The following is a 19,597-nucleotide window of genomic DNA, read 5'->3' as shown; positions in this document are numbered from 1 at the left end:
CTGTGGCTGTGGGTGGCTCTGAGCTCTGGAGCGAGAAGGATGCTGAAGTAGTGTGGGCTTGGGGGGCCTTATGTAGGAGGAGGGCAGATAAGAGCCCCGCCCACAGCCTCACCATGTGATTCCTCCAACCCCGTGACATCCTCCGCCCATGGGCAGCTTCCTCCACTGGGACAATGGGAGGCTCTTCCTTACATCCACCTGGGATCCTCCTCTGTGGTCCCGGCCAGGCCAGGCAGTTCCTGGCAGGGCCTCATGTGGGAGGGGCCTAGGTCGGGTCCAGACTGGCAGCCAGTGGTGTAAGCACCTTCTGGGTTGGGGCTCCTGGACAATGGCCGGTGTGAGGTCAGCACTGCGGACAGCTGGGGAAGGGGTACGGCCTGTGGGGCAGGCAGAGGGTCTGAGAGCCCGATGGCAGCCCAGGGACCCAGCAGATTCTGCACAAGTGTGGTGCTGTCTGCTCTGGGGAAAGAAGGCATCACTGCAGCCCTGGCCCCTCCCCCTGACACTGCTGTCCCCGCATGTCACTCCCAAGGGCACCCCCGTCCCCGCGTGTCACTCCCAGGGGCACCCCCGTCCCCGCGTGTCACTCCCGGGGGCACCCCCGTCCCTGCGTGTCACTCCTGGGGGCACCCCCATCTCCGTGTGTCGCTCCCATAGCAAGTGCCCAGGATGGGAGCCAAGGATGGTGCACAGGCTGGGATTCAGCCCCATTGCCTGTACCTTCCTGTCCGGCTGGGACTCACGGGGCCTGGCTTCACTCTCCTTTGGGACGGGCCTGGCTTTAGGACGTGCTGGAGCCAGTCTGAGCAGATCCCCCCCACCTCCACCCCGAGGCAACAGGCAGGGACCACAGAGGCAATATTGACAAGGTTTATGTGGGTCAGGGGAGCCCTCGGGGGTATTGGGTGCTGGTCCAGGCGGGGATGCATGCTCCCGGGTAGGCTGGGATCTGAGTGGATGCATGGGCCGAGGTCCCTGGACACAGGTAGGATGTAGTGAGAGCTTGCGGAGGACAAGGGGCAGGACTGAGGACCCTGGAGCTGGGCTCAGGTCTCCACCAGCAGCCAGACGAAGAGGCTGCCACCCAGATGCTGGGAGCCTGGTGCCCAGCAGGGGAAGAGGCTCCCTGAGGGCTGAGAGCCAGCCGTGGCTTCGGTGGCTTTCAAGATCCTGAATGCAGCCCACTGTGGTCACACCTCCTCCCCCCAGCGCTACGCACTCAGGGAGGGCTGGCACGGAGCGGCTTCGGGGCAACCGTGCAGATGCCAGAGAGCAGCAGAGGCTACAGAAACGGAGGCCTGGGTGGCGTGGACGGGGCCGAGAGCGCAGGATGCAGCCACTCCGGAAGCTGGGAAAGCCATGGAAGCAGCTGCTCCCCTTCCCAGAAGTCTCCAGAAGGAAACAGCCCCACCGACTGTTTCTAGACATTTGACTCCAGCATTGTGAGACGATGCATGTGTGTTGTGTTCAGCTCCTGAGTCTGTGGTCATTTGTCACCGCAGCCCCTGGAGGTTTATTTAGTAGCTAAACACTTGTTGGCCTTCGACAGGTGTGGAGGCTGGAAGTCCAAAGTGAGCCTCCCTGGCTACAGCCAAGGTGTCCGCAGTGCTGGCTCCTCCCGGAGGCTCCAGGGCAGGACTGGCTGGCCCTTCCCAGCTCCCTGACTGCCCGCCCGTGCCCCTGCTCACACCACGTCCCCTTCCTCGAGCCACTTGGAGCCCTCACCCTTCTGCCCCCGTCGCCTTTCCCCCATGGCCAACCTCCACGGTGGCAGAGGAGGTGGCAGAGACGACATGTGAGCCATCACTGCCAGACTTCGGGAATTTGCACCCAAGCCCACGGGTGGTTACTGAGTGTGGCACGTGGCTGGGGGTGTCCCACGGGGATCCTGTGGCTTCCCGTGTGGCTGGGAGACCAGCCATGCCCTGGAGCTCCTACTGAGGGTGTGGAGGACCCAGAGGTGTCACCTGTAGGGGCGTGCGAAGAGGACGGGGGGACAGTCCTGTCCACTCACTGCCCAGGCCCCAGTCTCTTCTCTCTTAGAAAAGGAAGTTGAGGACTGGAGGAGGGGAGGGGAGCTTCACGTCGTGAGAAGAGGAACCTTCAGCTCCTGGGGCCTGGGAGGGAAGATGGAGGAGGGTTTCAGCCTCTTCCCACTCCTCTGTAGGCACCAGCCAGGCATCTCCTGTTCCCAAACAGCAAGTAGGACTAAGGCTGTGGCCAGGGAGGGTGTACCTATTCAACAGAGGGCTTCCTACACCCTGAGACACAGAGCTTGGGACATGAAATCACACAGGGAGGGGTGAAGCCATCTCCCTTTTTCTGGAGTACATTGGCCTGGGTAGTGAGCTTAGGAGTGATTTTTTTTTTTTTTTTGAGACGGAGTGCAGTGGTGTGATCTCGGCTCACTGCAAGCTCCACCTCCCGGGTTCACGCCATTTTCCTGCCTCAGCCTCCCGAGTAGCTGGGACTACAGGCGCCCGCCACCACACCTGACTAATATTTTGTATTTTTAGTAGAGACGGGGTTTCACCGTGTTAGCCAGGATGGTCTCGATCTCTTGACTTCGTGATCTGCCCGCCTTGGCCTCCCAAAGTGCTGGGATTACAGGCGTGAGCCACCACGCCAGGCCATGAGTGATTTTGCTGTTGTTGTTCTTTTTCATGATCTTTTTTCATCCTTATCTACAGCGACCACACTTGACTCATAATAGACTCAAGGTCGTGGGTTGCATCGGATGCTGCATGGCATTCAAGCACCCGAAGGCAAGGAGGCTGCCAAGGTCGAGGGCTGCAGAGTCCCAGGGCCCACGGAGTCCGGCCAGAGTCTGGTGTGGACACTCTGAACACACGCGGAGGCCTTGCGGCACTCACCAAAGTTACAGCTGACTACGCAGGAATCTAGAGAGAAAGACAGGCAATCTAGAGAGAAAGACAGGCAGGGGGTCACTTCCTCCCCAGGATGCTGAGGCTTCCCCAGTCTACACGGAGTGCCCCGGCTCAGTGTCAGCTACAGCCCTTCATCCCCAAGGGAAATGAACGCCCAGAGAAAAGCAGGAAAATGTGCTTATTATCAACTCGAGTTGGGGTGAAGATCTTGCCTTTACTTATGTTTTGGCTTTCTGTAAGCGCCTCGAAGATCATCAGGGCTTCTGGGTTTTCATGCAGGGTGCGGCCTGCAGGCAAGATGGGGTGGGGGGGTCAGGAGAGGCAGGGCCCCACTTTCCAGACTGGACACTGGCAGCTCTCCTGGGGCCTCTGGGCTCAGAGACGACTTGCACTGCTGTCCCAGGGACCTGTCTACGTACGCAGCAGCCCCAACCCAGGCCAAACCATGGAGCAGGAGAGCCAAGGCCCTAAGGGTGAGCCCAGGACTCTGGGTGAGACCCGAGCTGGCTCTGGCTAAGAAGAGGCCTCCGAAGAAACCCTTGCCAGCCCAGCTCCAGGCTGGAAAAGTGGCCTAAGTATATCTGGGACCTGAGCAGAGGGGCCTCCTGTGTGGCTGACAGCACCCCGGGTGGTTCTCTTCTCCTTCCCCGAAGTCTGCATAGGAAGGGGTCCTACCAGGCCCCTCTACAGAGCAGAGAAGGGCTCTCCTGGGCTTGGGGACACCCTGCCCCACTGCCACACCTCCTCCTTGAGCGACATTTGATTGCAGGGGTGGTGGGGTTGGTGGGGTAAAGTGGGGAATCAGAGGTCCTGCTGTCAATGATCCTTCCCCAGAATCAGCCCCCAGCCCCTCCTGAGAGGGACCCTGTCTCCCAGCCTGTTCCCCCAACCATGCGGACGGTCATCCTGGAGAAGGGGGTCCTCCGTGTGCCCCTCACTTCCCCAGGACTCCCTGGCCCAGACTCTCCTGGTAGAGATGCTGCTTCCCAAGTCAGCAGCCCAGGGTCCCACCTCACCGAGTCCTTGCCTGTCTCCTTGGGCGCCACCCACTGGGTGTGGCCTAGCAAAAGCCAGAGGGAACCGTGGGGGCTGCACCCACATTGCCACAGAGACTTGAGGGTGGCTGACTTTGGGAGGACTCCAAGGGGCAGCCCCGCAAGGGCAGCGCCCCCATCTCCCAGGCCCTGTGACAGCAGCGTGGATGACACCACCTGTCAGGTTCACTGTGCACACGGCCCGGTCTCTCCTCTCATCCCGGGTGTTCACGATGTAGTAGTGGTCCATCTCCATGGACAGATGCAGACCTCCTGCTCCCCTGCTGTGAGGGGAGGAGGTTGCGCTCTTGTGAACTGAGCGGTTGTGCCTTTTTTAAGTTGAGTCTGAGTCTGAAATGCTAATAATTTCTGTCCCTCTATAGGAAACGGGAGGGGCCCCCAGTCAGAAGCTGAGAGCACTCGGGAGGCAGGATGGTGGCAGGGAGCAGGTGAGCCCCAAGTGCATCTCCAGGCCGGTGAGAGTCCCCCCCAGATGCTGCTCCCTCCGCTCTGGCTGACGGAGGTCAGAGGGGTCAGATGCTGGCGTTGGACAGCTTCTCTGCAGGGCTGATGTAAACACAGCTTCTGGGATGCCACAGGGACCACTGGACTCTCTGCCAGGGCCCGGCGAGGACAACGTGCCTTGTAAATGACTCCCAAATGCCAGGGAGGGGCCACGGGCCCAGAAAATGCTGTCCATGGGACCCAGGGATGGGCTGAGTCCTTCTTTCACTGCGTAATAAGTGGGGATCAGGCAGAGGGCACAGGACCCCAGGAGGGCTGAGTGCCTACCCTGGAGGCTGGCGGGGGTGAGTCAGCACAGCCTGCCAGGAGCTGCTGGATGGGTGTCCGCATGCCCCCAGGGCTGGTGCCAGATGCTGGAGTGTGGGAGCTGCTGGGACTGTGGCTCTGCTGCCTGGCAGCTACTCACAGATTCTGTACGTGGTAGAGTTGTCTGTTTTCACCAGCAGTGTCTTAAATACTGTGCAGTTCCCACTGGGGTCCCTGGAAGGAAAAATCGGAGAAAGTCATTGCTGCCCCCAGACCCATTTCTGACTCTTCTTGGCTGGGTTCTTCCAAGCAGGGGTCCCAACCCCCACGGCACCTGTCCATGGCCTGTTAGGAACCAGGCTGCACAGCAGGAGGTGAGCGGCAGGCGAGCCAGCGAAGCTTCTTCTGTTTACAGCGAGTCCCCATTGCCCGTATGACCGCCTGAGCCTCCTGTCGGATCAGCGGGGCCATTAGATTCTCATAGGAGTGCAAACCCTACTGTGAACTGCATGGGGGAGGGATCCAGGTTGCGTGCTCCTTATAGGAATTGAATGCCTGATGATCTGTCATTGTCTCCCATCACCCCCAGATGGGACCATCCACTTGCAGGAAAACAAGCTCCTGGCTCCCACTGATTCTACATGATAGTGCACTGCATAATATTTCATGATACATTACAATGTAATAATAATAGAAATAAAGTGCACAGTAAATGAAACATGCTTGAATTATCCTGAAACCATCCTTTATCCCCCGGTCCATGGGAAAATTGTCTTCCATGAAACTGATTCCTGGTGCCAAAAAGGTTGGAGCCACTGCTCCCAAGAAATGCACTGCGATGTCTCTGCCGAGGAGGACGAACCCCCTCTGCTCCATTCATCTTGATGGACTCCTGCCGCTGATCAGCACAGGGAGGTGCTCATGGCCTACCTGCCCCGACCACTGCCAGCCTCTGCTGACCCCACTACAGGCACCGAGGACCCTGGCCAGTGAAGAAGGCAGCACCTGACATTCACCCACAGGCGCAGTGCCATCTCAACCTACATGTTCACCAGGATTCCTGATGATCAGCACGTGGAAACTCCAAGGCTGCTGAACTTGACCTAGAGAAAACACTGATTCCCCTGAGGCTGAGCAGAAACCATTGGCCAATCTACAAGATCACCCTCACCCATCTCCACCACGCTTCACCCATCTCCACCGCGCTTCACCTATCTCCACTGTGCTTCACCTATTTCCACAGCGCTTTCTGCAGCCAGGAGCATGCTGGGTTGGAGGAACCGCTGTCTCCAATGTCTTCATATTTTAACCTTTTTGGCACCAGGGACTGGTTTCATGGAAGACAATTTTTCCACGGAGCAGGGTAGAGAGGGGTGGTTTCAGGATGATTTACCCGCATTCCATGGATTGTGCACTTTATTTCTACTATGATTCCATTGTCATATATAATGGAAGAATTCTACAACTCACCATAGTGGAGAATCTGTGGGAGCCCTGAGCTCGTTTTCCTGCAACTGGACTGTCCCATCTCGGGGGGATGGGAGACAGTGACAGATCATCCGGCTTTAGATTCTCATTAGGAGCTTGCAACCCAGATCTCTCACATGCGCAGGTCACAGCAGCGTCCCCGCTCTGGTGAGAATCACCCGCCAGAGCATTCGTGTTTCTGCTTCTTGTTCCTTCTCTGTGCCTCCAACTTTCCCCCGTGGCCTGGTGACAGCCACGGGCCCAAGGTGCCACACACGGCGCCACACACGGTGCCACACACGGTGCCACACACAGTAAGATATCTGATGGGTGGCTCAAACATCCTGGACTTGTTCCTCTTTCTTCTTGTGCTTTTTAGGCATCCACCCCTAACTCTAACCCACACCTGGGGCAGCCTCTGTGTCTTGGAAGGACACCTGGATCCCTGGTCAGGCAAAGGGGCCTGGCTACTTCTCCACACTCCTACTCCTCACTCAGCACGCGGCTCCAAGCATGCCTCCTTCAAGGAGTCTTCCCCGGACCAGGCAGGGCCAGGTCCCTTTGGGGTGCACCTGCATCAGCACTCAGGCTCCCGGAGGCATCCATCTGCCCCTGTCCTGAGGCATGGTGGAAATGGCAGGGCAGCTTTTGCCAGCCTTCCAGTCTCTAGCCCACTGCTGGCCACAGGGGAGGCTCCAAGGTGTTTGTGGATGAAAGCGAATGAGTTGCCGGCAAAGTTGCAAAATCCACTGCAGCATTCTTGTTTCTCCCTGGACTCCCCGGACTCAGAAGGCGGCCCTGGGTGTGTCATCTCTGCCTCTAGCCCTAGTGCATCAGAGCAGTGCCCCATGGCTGACAGTGCTGAGCTGCGTGGACCTCCTCAAGGCCAAAGGCTGGGGTGCAAGGGCTGGCCAGCTCAGTTGGATGCTTGGGGACACTGGTCTCTGGGCATCTCTAAGAAACATACATTTAATACCTGGGTGCAGACAAGGCTGTTGAGAATCTTGTGCTTCTAGGATTTGGGCTGGGGCCTTGGTGTAAAGCGAGGGAGGGAAAAAGTCACCTGACACCCAGTGTGAGCCCTCTGGCTGTGACACTCACTCTTCCACGAAAACGCTGTTCCTCCGTCTCCCCGCTTCACAGGTGTCCACCACCTCTCCCTTGTCTGCAGGGAGCGCAGTCTCAAGGTAAAGTGAGCACACCTGTGTCTGATCGTGGTCACACTGGCTGCTTGCTGTGTGACCTTGAACACAGAACACCACCTTCCTGAACCTCTGTATTCTCACTTTCAGGACAAAAATATTGCTCTCATGAGAGGGTTTATGAAGGCGAGGGTTGCAGGCAAATGCTTCCTCTATGTTTTAATTAAGTCTCTGGTGTTCTTTGGGCCTGTTATTTTCTGGTTTGGTTCTCACACAGTGAAATTCTGCACATGGTCTTGAAACTTACAGCTGTCTCATTAGCAATGCTAGCTGGGGACCTTTCACAGGTGCAGGAGGGAACTTCGTTCTGAGAGGCTATTTGCAGGAAACTATTAGCTAAAGGCTAAAACCATTCACAAGAATAAAACACTACCAGTGGGTCCAGCTGGAGAAGCTCATGTGAATAGTTGCACCTGTAACCAGACACAGCTGGGCTTCAGTGGTTTGCTTCTGGGGCACAGTGACCTACAGGAAGGTAGGGACTGCCGTATGTGTGCATTTTGCTGCTGCATCCACAGAGTCTAGAATGGTGCACTACCTGATCATCATGCCGTGAATATCTATTGGTGAATAAATGGATGGACACATGAAAGGTAGATGGTGGATGGATAGATAGTAAATGGGGGATAATGGAAGGGTGGATGGTGGATGGATAGACAGTGAATGGGGGATAATGGAAGGGTGGATGGGTGGATGGATAGATAGTGAATGGGGGATAATGGAAGGGTGGATGGTGGATGGATAGACAGTGAATGGGGGATAATGGAGGGGTGGATGGGTGGGAGATTGGGGATGAGGGTAGATGGATAGTGGGTGGATGATTGTGGGTGGATAGATGAATAGAAGGATGGATAAATAGTGGATGGTGGACAGATTTGTGGATGAATGAATGAATGGTGGATGGATTGTGGATAGATGAATGGGGGAGCAGAGAGGTGGATGAATGGCTGGATGAATAGGTAAATAATGGGTGGAAGAATGGATGGACGGAAGATGGGGGATGTAAGTCGATGAATGATAGATGGATGAAGGTGTGGATAGATGGATGGATGGGTGGAAGATAGACGGTGGGTGGTGAATTGGGTGTGAATGGATGACGAGTGGACTCATGATGGTAAGAGGGGTATGTATGGCTGGATAGATGAATGGACTGATTATGGTTGGATTATGGTGAATAAATGGATGGTGTATGGTTGGATGGAAGGATGAATGATGGATGCATGTGTGGGTTGATAGATAAATTAATGGATGAATGGGTGGATAGATGGTGGATGGGTGGATGTGTGCCTGGATGGTAGATGAGTGAATACTGGTTGGGGAATGGGTGAAAGATGGATGATGGAGTGGATGAATAAATCGTGGGTGAATGGGGGTGTGAATAGATGGACAGGTGGCCAAATGGCTAGATGGATGGGTGGAAGATAAATGGTGGATGGTTAATTGGGAGTGGATGGATGGTGGATGAATTGATGGTGGTGAAAGGGGAATGAATGGGTGGATGGATGAATGAATGGTAGATGAATGAATGGAGGATAGATGATAAAAATGCATGTATAGATCAATAAATGGATGAATGAATAAATAATGGAATAAATGGATGAATGGATGGATGAGTGGGTGGTGGGTGAATGAATAGTGGATAGATTGATGGATGAATAGGTGGGCGGATGGATGAATGATTGGATGGGTGAATGGATGGATGGATGGTTGGTTGGGTGGATAAATGGGTGTGTGTATGGATTGATAGATGGGTAGATGGGTGGAGGAATGGATGGATGGGTGGATGAATGATTAAATGGAATGAATGGCTGGATGGATGAATGGATGGATGCAGGGGTGAATGAGTGGGTGATTGAGTGGATGGATGGACAGGTGAATGGGTGGGTGGATGGATGGTGGATGGATAGATGAATGAAGAGATGGAAGGGGTGAATGTATGAATGGATGGGTGGGTGAGTGGGTGGCAGGTGAATGAATAGTGGATAGATTGATGGATGAATAGGTGGAAGGATGAGTGAATGATTATATGGGTGAATGGATGGATGGATGGATGGTTGGGCGGATAAATGGGTGTGTGTTTGGATAGATAGATGGGTGGAGGAATGGATGGATGGGTGGATGAATGATTAAATGGAATGAATGGATGGATGGATGAATGGGTGGATGCAGGTGTGAATGAGTGGGTGATTGAGTGGATGGATGGACAGGTGAATGGGTGGGTGGATGGATGGTGGATGGATAGATGAATGAATAGATGGAAGGGAGGGTGGATGGGTGAGTGGATGGGTGGGTGGGTGGTGGATGAAAAGCCCACAGAATGAAACTTTGACTCTTAGAACATCTCCTAATAATTAGCTGCCACAGGGAATAATGGTTTGTAACACCAAAGGCACTAAAGTTACCATCCTTATGTTAGGCAAAGAGGTCTTTGACAGCATGCATGCCTAATCCCCTACCAGATTTTATTGTTTTACAGGAAAAACAATAAACCCATGGCTGCTGGACTTCTTACCTTACAGAAGTGCCTGTGAGAGATTGTGGTGAGGCGCTTGGGGCAGGAAGGTCCTGGGCTGAGCCTGGAGCCTGAGCAAGCCCTCTGTGTGTGGCGTTCTTTAGCACATGGTCCAATTAAAAAGGGACCTGCTGACTGAAACTGTTAGAAGCTGGAAAGGTTGACTCCAAAGTGGCTGCAGCCTGGTGAAGAAGAGTGGCCAGCGACCTCCTTTCCATCAGCCCGGGGCCTGGATGGCAGCGAAAGCCTGAGAAACCCCCTCGCTCACCCCACGTGTCCCCACCAGGCGCTTACCTTACCGTCATTTGTAACATAAGTTACCCTGGAAGCGCTGGATCCAGAATGGTGGCAGAGGGTGAGCTGTCTCCTCTTTAAGTAGCTCCCTGTCCTGCTCCCAGCGCAGGGCGTGCCACAGTCCTTCCACCTGCAGGGAGATGCCATAGTCCCTGGAGCGTGGGGAGGGAGGCCAAGCCTTTCCCAATTCCCCCAACATTTCAGCAGACACCATTGCTGCATGACACAAATTTCTGAGGATGTGGGAATTAACTGTGAAATGGCTGAGGGTGGAAGAAGGAATAAGAGGGAAAGAGGCCGGGCGCTGTGGCTCACACCTAGAATCCCAGCATTTTGGGAGGCTGAGGTGGGAGGATTGCTTGAGCCCAGGAATTCAAGACCATCCTGGGCAACAAAGTGAGACTCCCATCTCTACAAAAAATACAAAAATGAGCTGGGCATGGCGGGATGTGTCTGTAGTCCCAGCTACATGGGAGACTAAGGCAGGAGGGCTGCTGGAGCCCAGGAGATTGAGGCTGCAATGAGCCATGTTTGAGCCATGGGTGACACTTCAGCCTGGGTGACAGAGTAAGACCCCATCTCAAAGAGAGACAGAGAGGGAGAGGGAGAGAGACAGAGAGAGAGAGAGAGAGAGAGAGAGAGAGAGAAATGGCAGTGGAAGAGGGTGTGGGGTTTTGTTGCAAAGCAAACTAGATAGAGATATTCAAGGGGCAGTCAGGAGTTCTGGTCCCTGATAGCCCCACATCTGTCAGCAGAAGGGGAGCCAGGCCAGGGGCTGGGACAGGGGCCCTCTTGTGAGGCCTGAAGGACCAGGGCAAGCCTTAATGTTAGGGGATGAGACAGGAAGACAGCCAGGGGCCAAAGGGGCCAGACTCAGGTGTCGACCGGTCAAGAGTCAGCAAGTGCCATGGCGCTGGATGAGCCCAGCTCATCTGATGACCACAGCCATGGCTGCTGGGTGTGAACAGCCCACAGGTGACCAGTGCTGCCTCCTTCCCCTGCTTATCCCTGGTGCCTCTGAGCATGAGACTCGACAGTATTCTCCCCAAAGCAAGCAGCAGTCAGTCCCGCCCTGGGCACACAGGCCTTGGGCCTGGCCACTCGTGTCTGTTCTTGCAGTGTAGGCTCCCGCCTCCCTGGGGTCCCACGCTGCTGGACTGTGGTGTCTCTGGTGCACAGGTGGGGACTTCCCAGGCCCAAAAACCACAGATGAGTATTGGATTGAAAGAGCGAGTCCCTGAGACCTGGGGAGGGGACCGAGGCTGTGGAGGAGGTGGGAATGCAGGTGAGGCAGTGGGGAGAGGTCCTTAGGCCCGGGGGGAGGATAGTGTGGCCAGAGGCCGAGTGGCTCTCAGAGAAGGGAGGGAGGCTGTGTGGAGCAGGAATCCTGGACACAGCTGTGGGGGCCAAGGTGCTGGGGGGCCTGGTCCACCAGCCTGAGCATCAGGAGCTCCTGTGTCCAGGCCACGTCAGCCCAAGCAGAGGCCCAAGAGTCTCAAGAAGTCAAGGCCATGGCGACCCCTGGGGAAGTTAGGACCAGAGTCGGGGCACTTGCCGCCCTTAAGTCTTTTCTGTAATAATGCCATGAACTTGTAAAAGTCATTTAATCTTGACAAGAACTTGTGGGGTTTTGTTTGTTTGGTTGGTTGGTTGGTTGTTTTTGAGACTGAGTCTTGCTTTTTTGACTAGACTGGAGGCCTCTGCCTCCCAGGTTCCAGTGATTCTCCTGCCTCAGCCTCCCGGGTAGCTGGGATTACAGGCATGTGCCACCACACCCAGCTAATTTTTGTATTTTTAGTAGGGACAGGGTTTTACCATGTTGGCCAGGCCGGTCTCGAACTGCTGACCTCAGATGATCCGCCTGCCTTGGCCTCCCAAAGTGCTAGGATTACAGGCGTGAGCCACTGTGCCTGGCCAAGAATGGGTTTTATACGACCCCTGATGCGTTGCCCTTGCAAAATGAAAACTCAGAAAAGGGGGATTCCCCACAGCTTAGCTGTTTCTGGGAGATGAAGGTACTCAACAAAACCCTCCCCAAACCCTGCCCCTAGGAGAGGCTTGGTGAGCTGGGATGGGATCTTCACCTCACCAAGATGCCCGTTGGCCTCTGAGCAGTCACCCTGCAGTGGAGACACCAGCTCTGCCTACAGGAGTGAGTTTGCCCGGACACTGTTTGGCACCCCCTTCTCTACCCATAGGACGCCACCAAAGGCACAAGGGGGACCCTTCAGCCGATGACGTCCCCCAGGGCTTGGGTCGCTGCTGTGCGATGGGTGCGAGGCTGGGCATCCGGTCCAGGGTCTGGAGACCGTGGCCCAGGAAGTGGCTCTCGTGTGTGCCCACCTCACCCTCCCGAAGCTCTCACCTTCTCAGCAGGGGCGGGAACCACCTGGGTCCCCTGGGATCACAGCGTGGAAAGCAGGTTCAGCCCCAGGGTCAGTGGGAGTGGCTGCATCGTGGCTGTGGCCCCGTGTCGGCTCCGGGCTTGTGCTGCCAGGCCGGCTATGGCAACTCTGGCTCTCTCTGGTTGTCCATTTATTCCCTGACTGGGCTGACTGGGAACTGGGTGAGTTTCCAACTCACTTGTTTTTCACAATGGCCACAGACCATCCCAGCAGAGGTGGGGCCATGCTGGAAAAACACTGACCGTTCTGTAAAGCATCCTGTTTATCCATCTTGGACCCTGTTTTCCTAAAGCTTCACCTCAAGGGAGAATGTCACCAAAGCAGGAGGAGTGAAAAGATTTCTTGGAACAACAACAAATACATGGTCTGCTGGCTCCTCCTCAGTCCCTCGTGTCTGGCTGTGCTGCTGGCTGCAAATCTATCCCCATCACTGGCACGTGGCTCCATGAGGATGTGAGCAGTGACAGCTCCACCATTGCACCCAGGCCCCACTGAACCCTGAGCAGAGTGTGTCAGAGCCACGTCAGCCCTGAACCCACAACCAGCAGAGGCAATGTCCGGCTGCCCTTTCCTGACCGGCTTCTCAGCCCCAGGCCCCGAGGCCCCGTCTGTGCTTCCCAGGGAAGGCTTTTCTTGGACTCCGCTTTCCTCTCTCGCCTTCCTCCCCCGATTCTCACTATCTCCCTTTCCAACCCTCCATCTCTCTCCATGCCAAAATGGCTCCTGTTTTTGTTCCTCTTCTGGGGGATCTCAGCCTCTCCTGGTGTCTTGGGCACCCTTTCTTGACTTCCAAAGCTTCATTCTGGATGTGCATCTCCTGAATTCTAGGTTCTTGTATGTAGCTGCCAAATGGACACCTCCCTCCTGATGCCCCACAGCTCTGACCTTCAGGACACCTCTGAACAAGCCCACACCTCTACAAATACCCCTGGGTGTTGCCAACGATATTTCCATCTTCCTCCAGTTGGCCTTTCCATTTTGCCTGTAAGTTATGACTCATCTTTCAGACCTATCTCCTCCTGTCCAATCTCCCTGCCATTTCTCTATTCCCCAACTTCATTAGTGTTTTAAAAATGGGTACACTGTGGCCAGGAGTGGTGGCTCATGCCTGTAATGCCAGCACTCTGGGAGGCCAAGGTGGGTGGATCACGAGGTCAGGAGATTGAGACCATCCTGGCTAACATGGTGAAACCCCATCTGTACTAAAGTACCCATGGGTGGTGGTGGGTGCCTGTAGTCCCAGGTACTTGGGAGGCTGTGGCAGGAGAATGGCGTGAGGCCGGGAGGTGGAGCTTGCAGTGAGCCGAGATGGCACCACTGCACTCCAGCCTGGACGACAGAGCGAGACTCCATCTCAAAAAAAAAAAAAAGAAAAAAAAAGTACATTGCTTGATGCACCTCCTAGTGTGCTCCCCTTCAGTCCCATTGGTTGAACTGTTTTACTGATTCTGGATATGCAGTGGATGGATGGATGGATAAATTGGTAAATGAATGAATAATTGGATGGGAGGGATGAATGGGTAGATGCATGGATGATTGGATGGAATGAATAAATGGATGAATGGATGGATGGGTAGATGTATGGATGATCAGATAAAATAAATGGATGGATGGATGGATGGATGGATGGATGGATGGATGGATGGATGGGTGAATGGATGGATGGATGGATGGGTGGATGGATGGGTGGATGGATGGATGGATGGATGGATGGATGGGTAAATGAATGGATGGGTGAATGGATGGATGGATGCATGGGTGGATGGATGGGTGGATGGATGGATGGATGGGTGAATGGATGGATGGATGGATGGGTGGATGGATGGGTGGATGGATGGATGGGTGGATGGATGGATGGGTAGATGAATGGATGGGTAGCCAGATGATTAGATGGAATGAATGAATGAGTGGATGGATGGATGGATGGGTCGATGGACAGATGACTGTGTGGAATTGAAGCAGGAAAATAATAAAAGGAATTGGAAGTTGGATAAAAGGCAGAATGAGTAAAAGCAGAAAGCAGAAGCAAGGCAAAGGGATGGGTGAGCAAGAGGCAAGATAGGAGACAGAAACTGAGCAGCCAAACAAAAGTAAGATAAAAAAGCAAGTAAAGAAACTCCATGGCCAGCAAGATCTGGACCAAACCAGTAAGGGGCAGCTCCTCAAAGATAGGCATGCACAGTAGAGAGAAAAAGTATCCTTATCATGACCCCATATGATAATCAGCTCATTAAAGCTCATGCATATGGACTGCATATCATTTATGTACTTAAAATTATGGGATAGAGGCAACAAGCAAGTGCACAAGGGCCAAAGTTACTAAGCAACCAACCTATTAATCAAAAGGCAGATGTTGGCTAAAGATTAGGCAGCCTTGGGAATAAAAGAAAAAAAACACACATAAAAAGACCCAAAGTATACCAAACTAATGCTGATCTCATCTTGCAGAGGTCAGCCCACTCTCCCCTCTCTCAGAGTGCTACTGTGCTTAATAAACTTTTGCTGTTTGCTTTGCTATTTGTGTGTGCCACGTCAAATTCTTTGTTCAGGACACCAAGAGCCTGGAACTGCACAGCACCATCTGGTAACAGAAGGAATGGATGGATGAATGGATGATTGGATGGAATGGATGGATAGATGAATGGATGGATGGATGGATGGATGGATGGAGGAATGGGTAGATGGATGGATGATTAGATGGAGAGATGGATTGGCAGATGGATGGATGGTGGATGGGGGTAGAGAGGTGGTGAATGGATAGATGGAAGGGTAGATGGATGGGTGGATATGGATATTATATATGGATGTATGGATAAATGGATGGGTGGAGGGATGGATGAATGGTAGATGGCTTCATTTACTCATATTGAATAGGTCATTTATCTTCTCACTTTCATGACTTCTCCAGCTTGCCAAGGTGCTTTCATGTTCAGTATCACTTTTGACTCCTCCTATGGCTTCCATTCCTTCCAATCATCCATTCATTCACCCACGTACCATCCATCCACAACCCTTCCTTCCATCCATCCATCCATCCATCCATCCATCCATCCATCCATCCATCCTTCCATCCATCCACCCACCCATCCATCCATCCATCCATCCATCCATCCATCCATCCTTCCATCCATCCACCCATCCATCCACCCATCCATCCATCCACCCATCCATCCACCCTTCCTTCCATCCATCCATCCAACCATCCATCCATCCATCCATCCATCCATCCATCCATCCATCCATCCATCCATCCTTCCATCCATCCATCCATCCATCCATCCATCCATCCATCCACCCATCCATCCACCCTTCCTTCCATCCATCCATCCAACCATCCATCCATCCATCCATCCTTCCATCATTCCTTCTCTCAAACACCATTTTTGGTGCCATGTGACCTGTTTTCGTAGTCACTGCTATTTCCACATTGCCTCAGTGGAGGTGGCAAGAATGAGATGGCATTGTGCCAAGTACCTGATTTTTCCAATTGCCTGCTCCACCCTGACTATATTCTGATTACCTGCTCTGTCATAACCATTTTTCACACCAAACCACTCACCCCGTCACTCTCTTTATATTAGCCAATTGGAATTAGTTTAGCCTGTGTGGTCTAACCCTATCCAATAGCAGAACGACACAGCAGCAGGGGCCACATGCGTCAGGGATAAGAATGCATTCCCCTCCCTTGTCCAGGTGTGTGCTCACCATTGCTCCATCTATAAGGGCGCACTCTTCTATAGAAGTAACTTGCCTTGCTGAGAATTAAAAAGAAAATTTTATATTCGAGTGTTATTTCTTTTGAGGCACCAAAACTTTATTTATAACAACTGAATAGCACAAATAATATCTAATTTCCTTAATATATAAAGAGCTCCTACAAGTCAATAGAAAAACTCCAAGAACTCAATAGACAAAGGATATGATTTAATTCTTCAAGGAAAAAATGCAAATGCCTCTCAAACATGTAAAAATAAGAGAATATTCCATGCAGTAACAGCAAAATACGCATTCTTTTACAAGGATAAATTTATCAAGAGAATCTGTGAATGCAATGCATCACAGAGTTTTATAATGTGTGGAGCAGACGCTGATATAACTGAAAGGAGAATCGTATAACTCCACAGTTGTAGCTAGAGACTGCAACTCTCCCCGTTCAGTAACAAAGAAAAAGTTGACGGAACATAAAGATATAGAAGCCTTGGTCATTGTCTCAACCAATTAACTATCAACCATCTAACATTGGTTACACATTCTTTCCAAGAGCACACAGATCATTCGGCAAGGGAGATTGTATCCTGGACCATAAAATGAGTTCCCCCAAATTTAAGAAATTTGAAATCATACGAATTGTATTTTTGTCAAATAGAAATCAATAGCAAAAAGATATAGGGAAAATCTGCAGATGTTTGGTGATGAAGCTGTCCATCAAAGAAAATGACGAGACAAGTCTCAATCATTTTAGGAAATGTATTTGCCAAAATTAAGGATGCACCCAGGAGACAGGTCTATGCCTTTCTCTGAAGATGATTTTGAGGGCTCCAAATGTAAAGGGGAAAGGGTGGGATATTGAGAAGCACACAGTGTTCATATAAACGGAAGGGGAAGGGCAGAGGAAAAATGTGGGGAATCTGCATTTTACATAAGATAACACAGACACAATGGGGCAGCGGAAACAATCAGATATGCATTTGTGTCTGGCTGGCTGGGGTGACTGCACCTGCAAAGATAAGCTGTCAGTTTGCATCGTGGTGGCGAAGTTCTAACAGCTCACCAGGAATTTCCTTGTGGGCAAAATAGAGGGAAGTAGGTAGCCTTTCATCTTATAGCCATCTTCTTTAGTAACCGAAGTGGGGAGGCAGCTTTATGTGACCCAGTTCTCAGTGTGACTTTTCCCTTTGGCTAAATGAGTTTGGGGTCCCAAATTTAATTTCCTTTCATAAAACAAATGATATTTAAGTAGCCAAAGGATGAATTTCACAAGGAAAATCAGAAAATATTTTGAGTTGAGAAAAAATGAAAACAAAATATGGCCAGGTGTGGTGGCTCCTGCCTGGAATCCCAGCTCTTTGGGAGGCTGAGGTGGGAGGATTATCTTAGCCCAGGGGTTTGAGATCAATTGGGCAACATGGCAAGACCCCATCTCTAAGAAAATAAATTTTAAAAAATGTTATAAAAGAAAATATATTAAAATATGCGGGATGAACTAAAGCAGTACTTTGGAGAAAATTTATAGCATTAAATGTTTATATTCAACAACATAAACATCCTCCATTCAGCAATCTGAGCTAGCATCTGAGTAACTAGAAAAAGAATTGTCTAAAACAAAGCAGGCAGGAGGAAATAAACACTCAATATAATAGCTGAAATCAGTGAAATAGAAAACAGAAAAACAATAGAGAAATCAATGAAACTGAAAGCTGGTTTGATCTTCAAAAAGATGAAATGGATAAATCTCAAGCCCAACTAATCAGGAAAAAGCAGACAGCTGACACCAATGATTACCCTCAGGAATAAGGAAAGGGGACACCACTACAGACCCTATGGACATTACAAGGATAAAAAGAAAATACTTTGAATAACTTGATGAAAGTAATTTTGAAAACTTGGACAAAATGGATAAATTCCTGGAAATATGCAAAGGGTCAAGCTTATTGAAGAAGCAACGGATCACCAGAATTGACCTTACAGAAATGGAATTTGAAGATACAAATTTTCCTAACCATCCTCCCCTTGTACCACCGTCCCCACAACAAGATCTCAAACCCCAGTTGGCTTCACTGGTAAATCCTACCATTTGAGAAAGCAACAACACCTTTCAAAAACTCTTCCATAAATTGCAAACAGAGGGACATTCCCTAACTCATCTTATGAGGCAAGCGTTACACTGATACCAACTAGTTACATACTATTTCCTACATAAGACACACTTTGCTACTGAATTGAAATAATTCGCTTATCAACTATTAAATTTCTACAATGACTATGATGTCTTCTAGACACTATTTTGTTCCTCCTGTCTTTTTGTTTTGTTTATTCCAGTCACCATGAAAACCCTGTATCCCCCTTATCCTCTAGTGACTATAAATGGCAAGGGCTTGGCTACTTCTAAGCCCCAAGTTACGGCATTATCCTTTCCTGTTTCCCTAAGGACACACCTCCGTATGTGAGTCCTCCCTCAACTATCTACTTCCTGTGTGCTCTCTGTTTCATACTGGGCTCCGACTGATAGAACACTAATATCATTACTAATATGGATGTGACTACTGGGTTGAAGTAAGGATTTCTTGGCAATGCCTCTTGCTCTAGAATATACTCCAAAAGAGACCAAAGTGTGAATAAACTGGATACCATCAGAGAGAATGAGATGCCAGGGTCTCTCTGCAGGCCCTGGCAGCAGGCAGCTAGGTAGTTGTCATGTAGCACAATTAACATCCTCTTAACAACACAGTGTGTGTGAAGTCCAGTCACAGATTTTGTAATGAGGATGTGTGTTCCATCCCTGTTTATAGCCACTAATACTGGAAGTGATCAAGCCTCACACAGGATTGCTTTGCAGCCAGCCAAGGAAAACACTTCACTAGAAAAGACAATTACCTGAAGCCGTTTCTTTCCTCTGAAATTGTCAATTTTAGGGTTTAGTTTCATTTGTTTCTGTTTTCATTTTATGGCTTGTTGCCTTTTACTTTTTATTTTAATTTTATATTTTAAATATATAAAATGTTAACTGGTTCAAAAGTTAAAACTGCATGAAAGTTACACTTACAAAAGCTGACTTAAATTCCTACACTCTGCATGCATTTTTATCCTCAGAGATGACCATACTCATTAATTTCCATTCATTCCTCCTGTGTCTTTCTCCAAATAGGTTTGGACAGTCTTAATTCCATTCTTTCTTGTATGAAAGTCAGCAAAGGCCATGTACCTGCCTCTTCGCCTCATTTTTCTCACTTAATGACATGTACTGGAGATTTACTCTATGTCCATTTGTAGAGAACTTAAAGGGAAGGGGTTTTAATGTTTTTAA

The 19,597-nt window shown here is 51.1% G+C and overlaps 1 long non-coding RNA gene across 1 annotated transcript; it reads right to left on the bottom strand.

The window, feature by feature from the left end:
• Positions 1–856: 856 nt before the first annotated feature.
• LOC112134935 (uncharacterized) lies at positions 857–12,703 on the bottom strand. The gene is made up of 6 exons (XR_010136479.1): positions 12,534–12,703; positions 10,169–10,298; positions 9,875–10,015; positions 6,164–6,221; positions 4,854–4,927; positions 857–2,900 (listed from the first exon to the last, which is right to left on the bottom strand). It is a non-coding gene; the product is annotated as an uncharacterized LOC112134935 (long non-coding RNA).
• Between the last annotated feature and the right edge of the window lie 6,894 nt (positions 12,704–19,597).

This window comes from Pongo abelii, chromosome 13 (genome assembly GCF_028885655.2).
Source record: "Pongo abelii isolate AG06213 chromosome 13, NHGRI_mPonAbe1-v2.0_pri, whole genome shotgun sequence".
Classification (NCBI taxonomy): domain Eukaryota; kingdom Metazoa; phylum Chordata; class Mammalia; order Primates; family Hominidae; genus Pongo; species Pongo abelii.
This window is presented reverse-complemented; position numbering and strand designations above follow the sequence as displayed.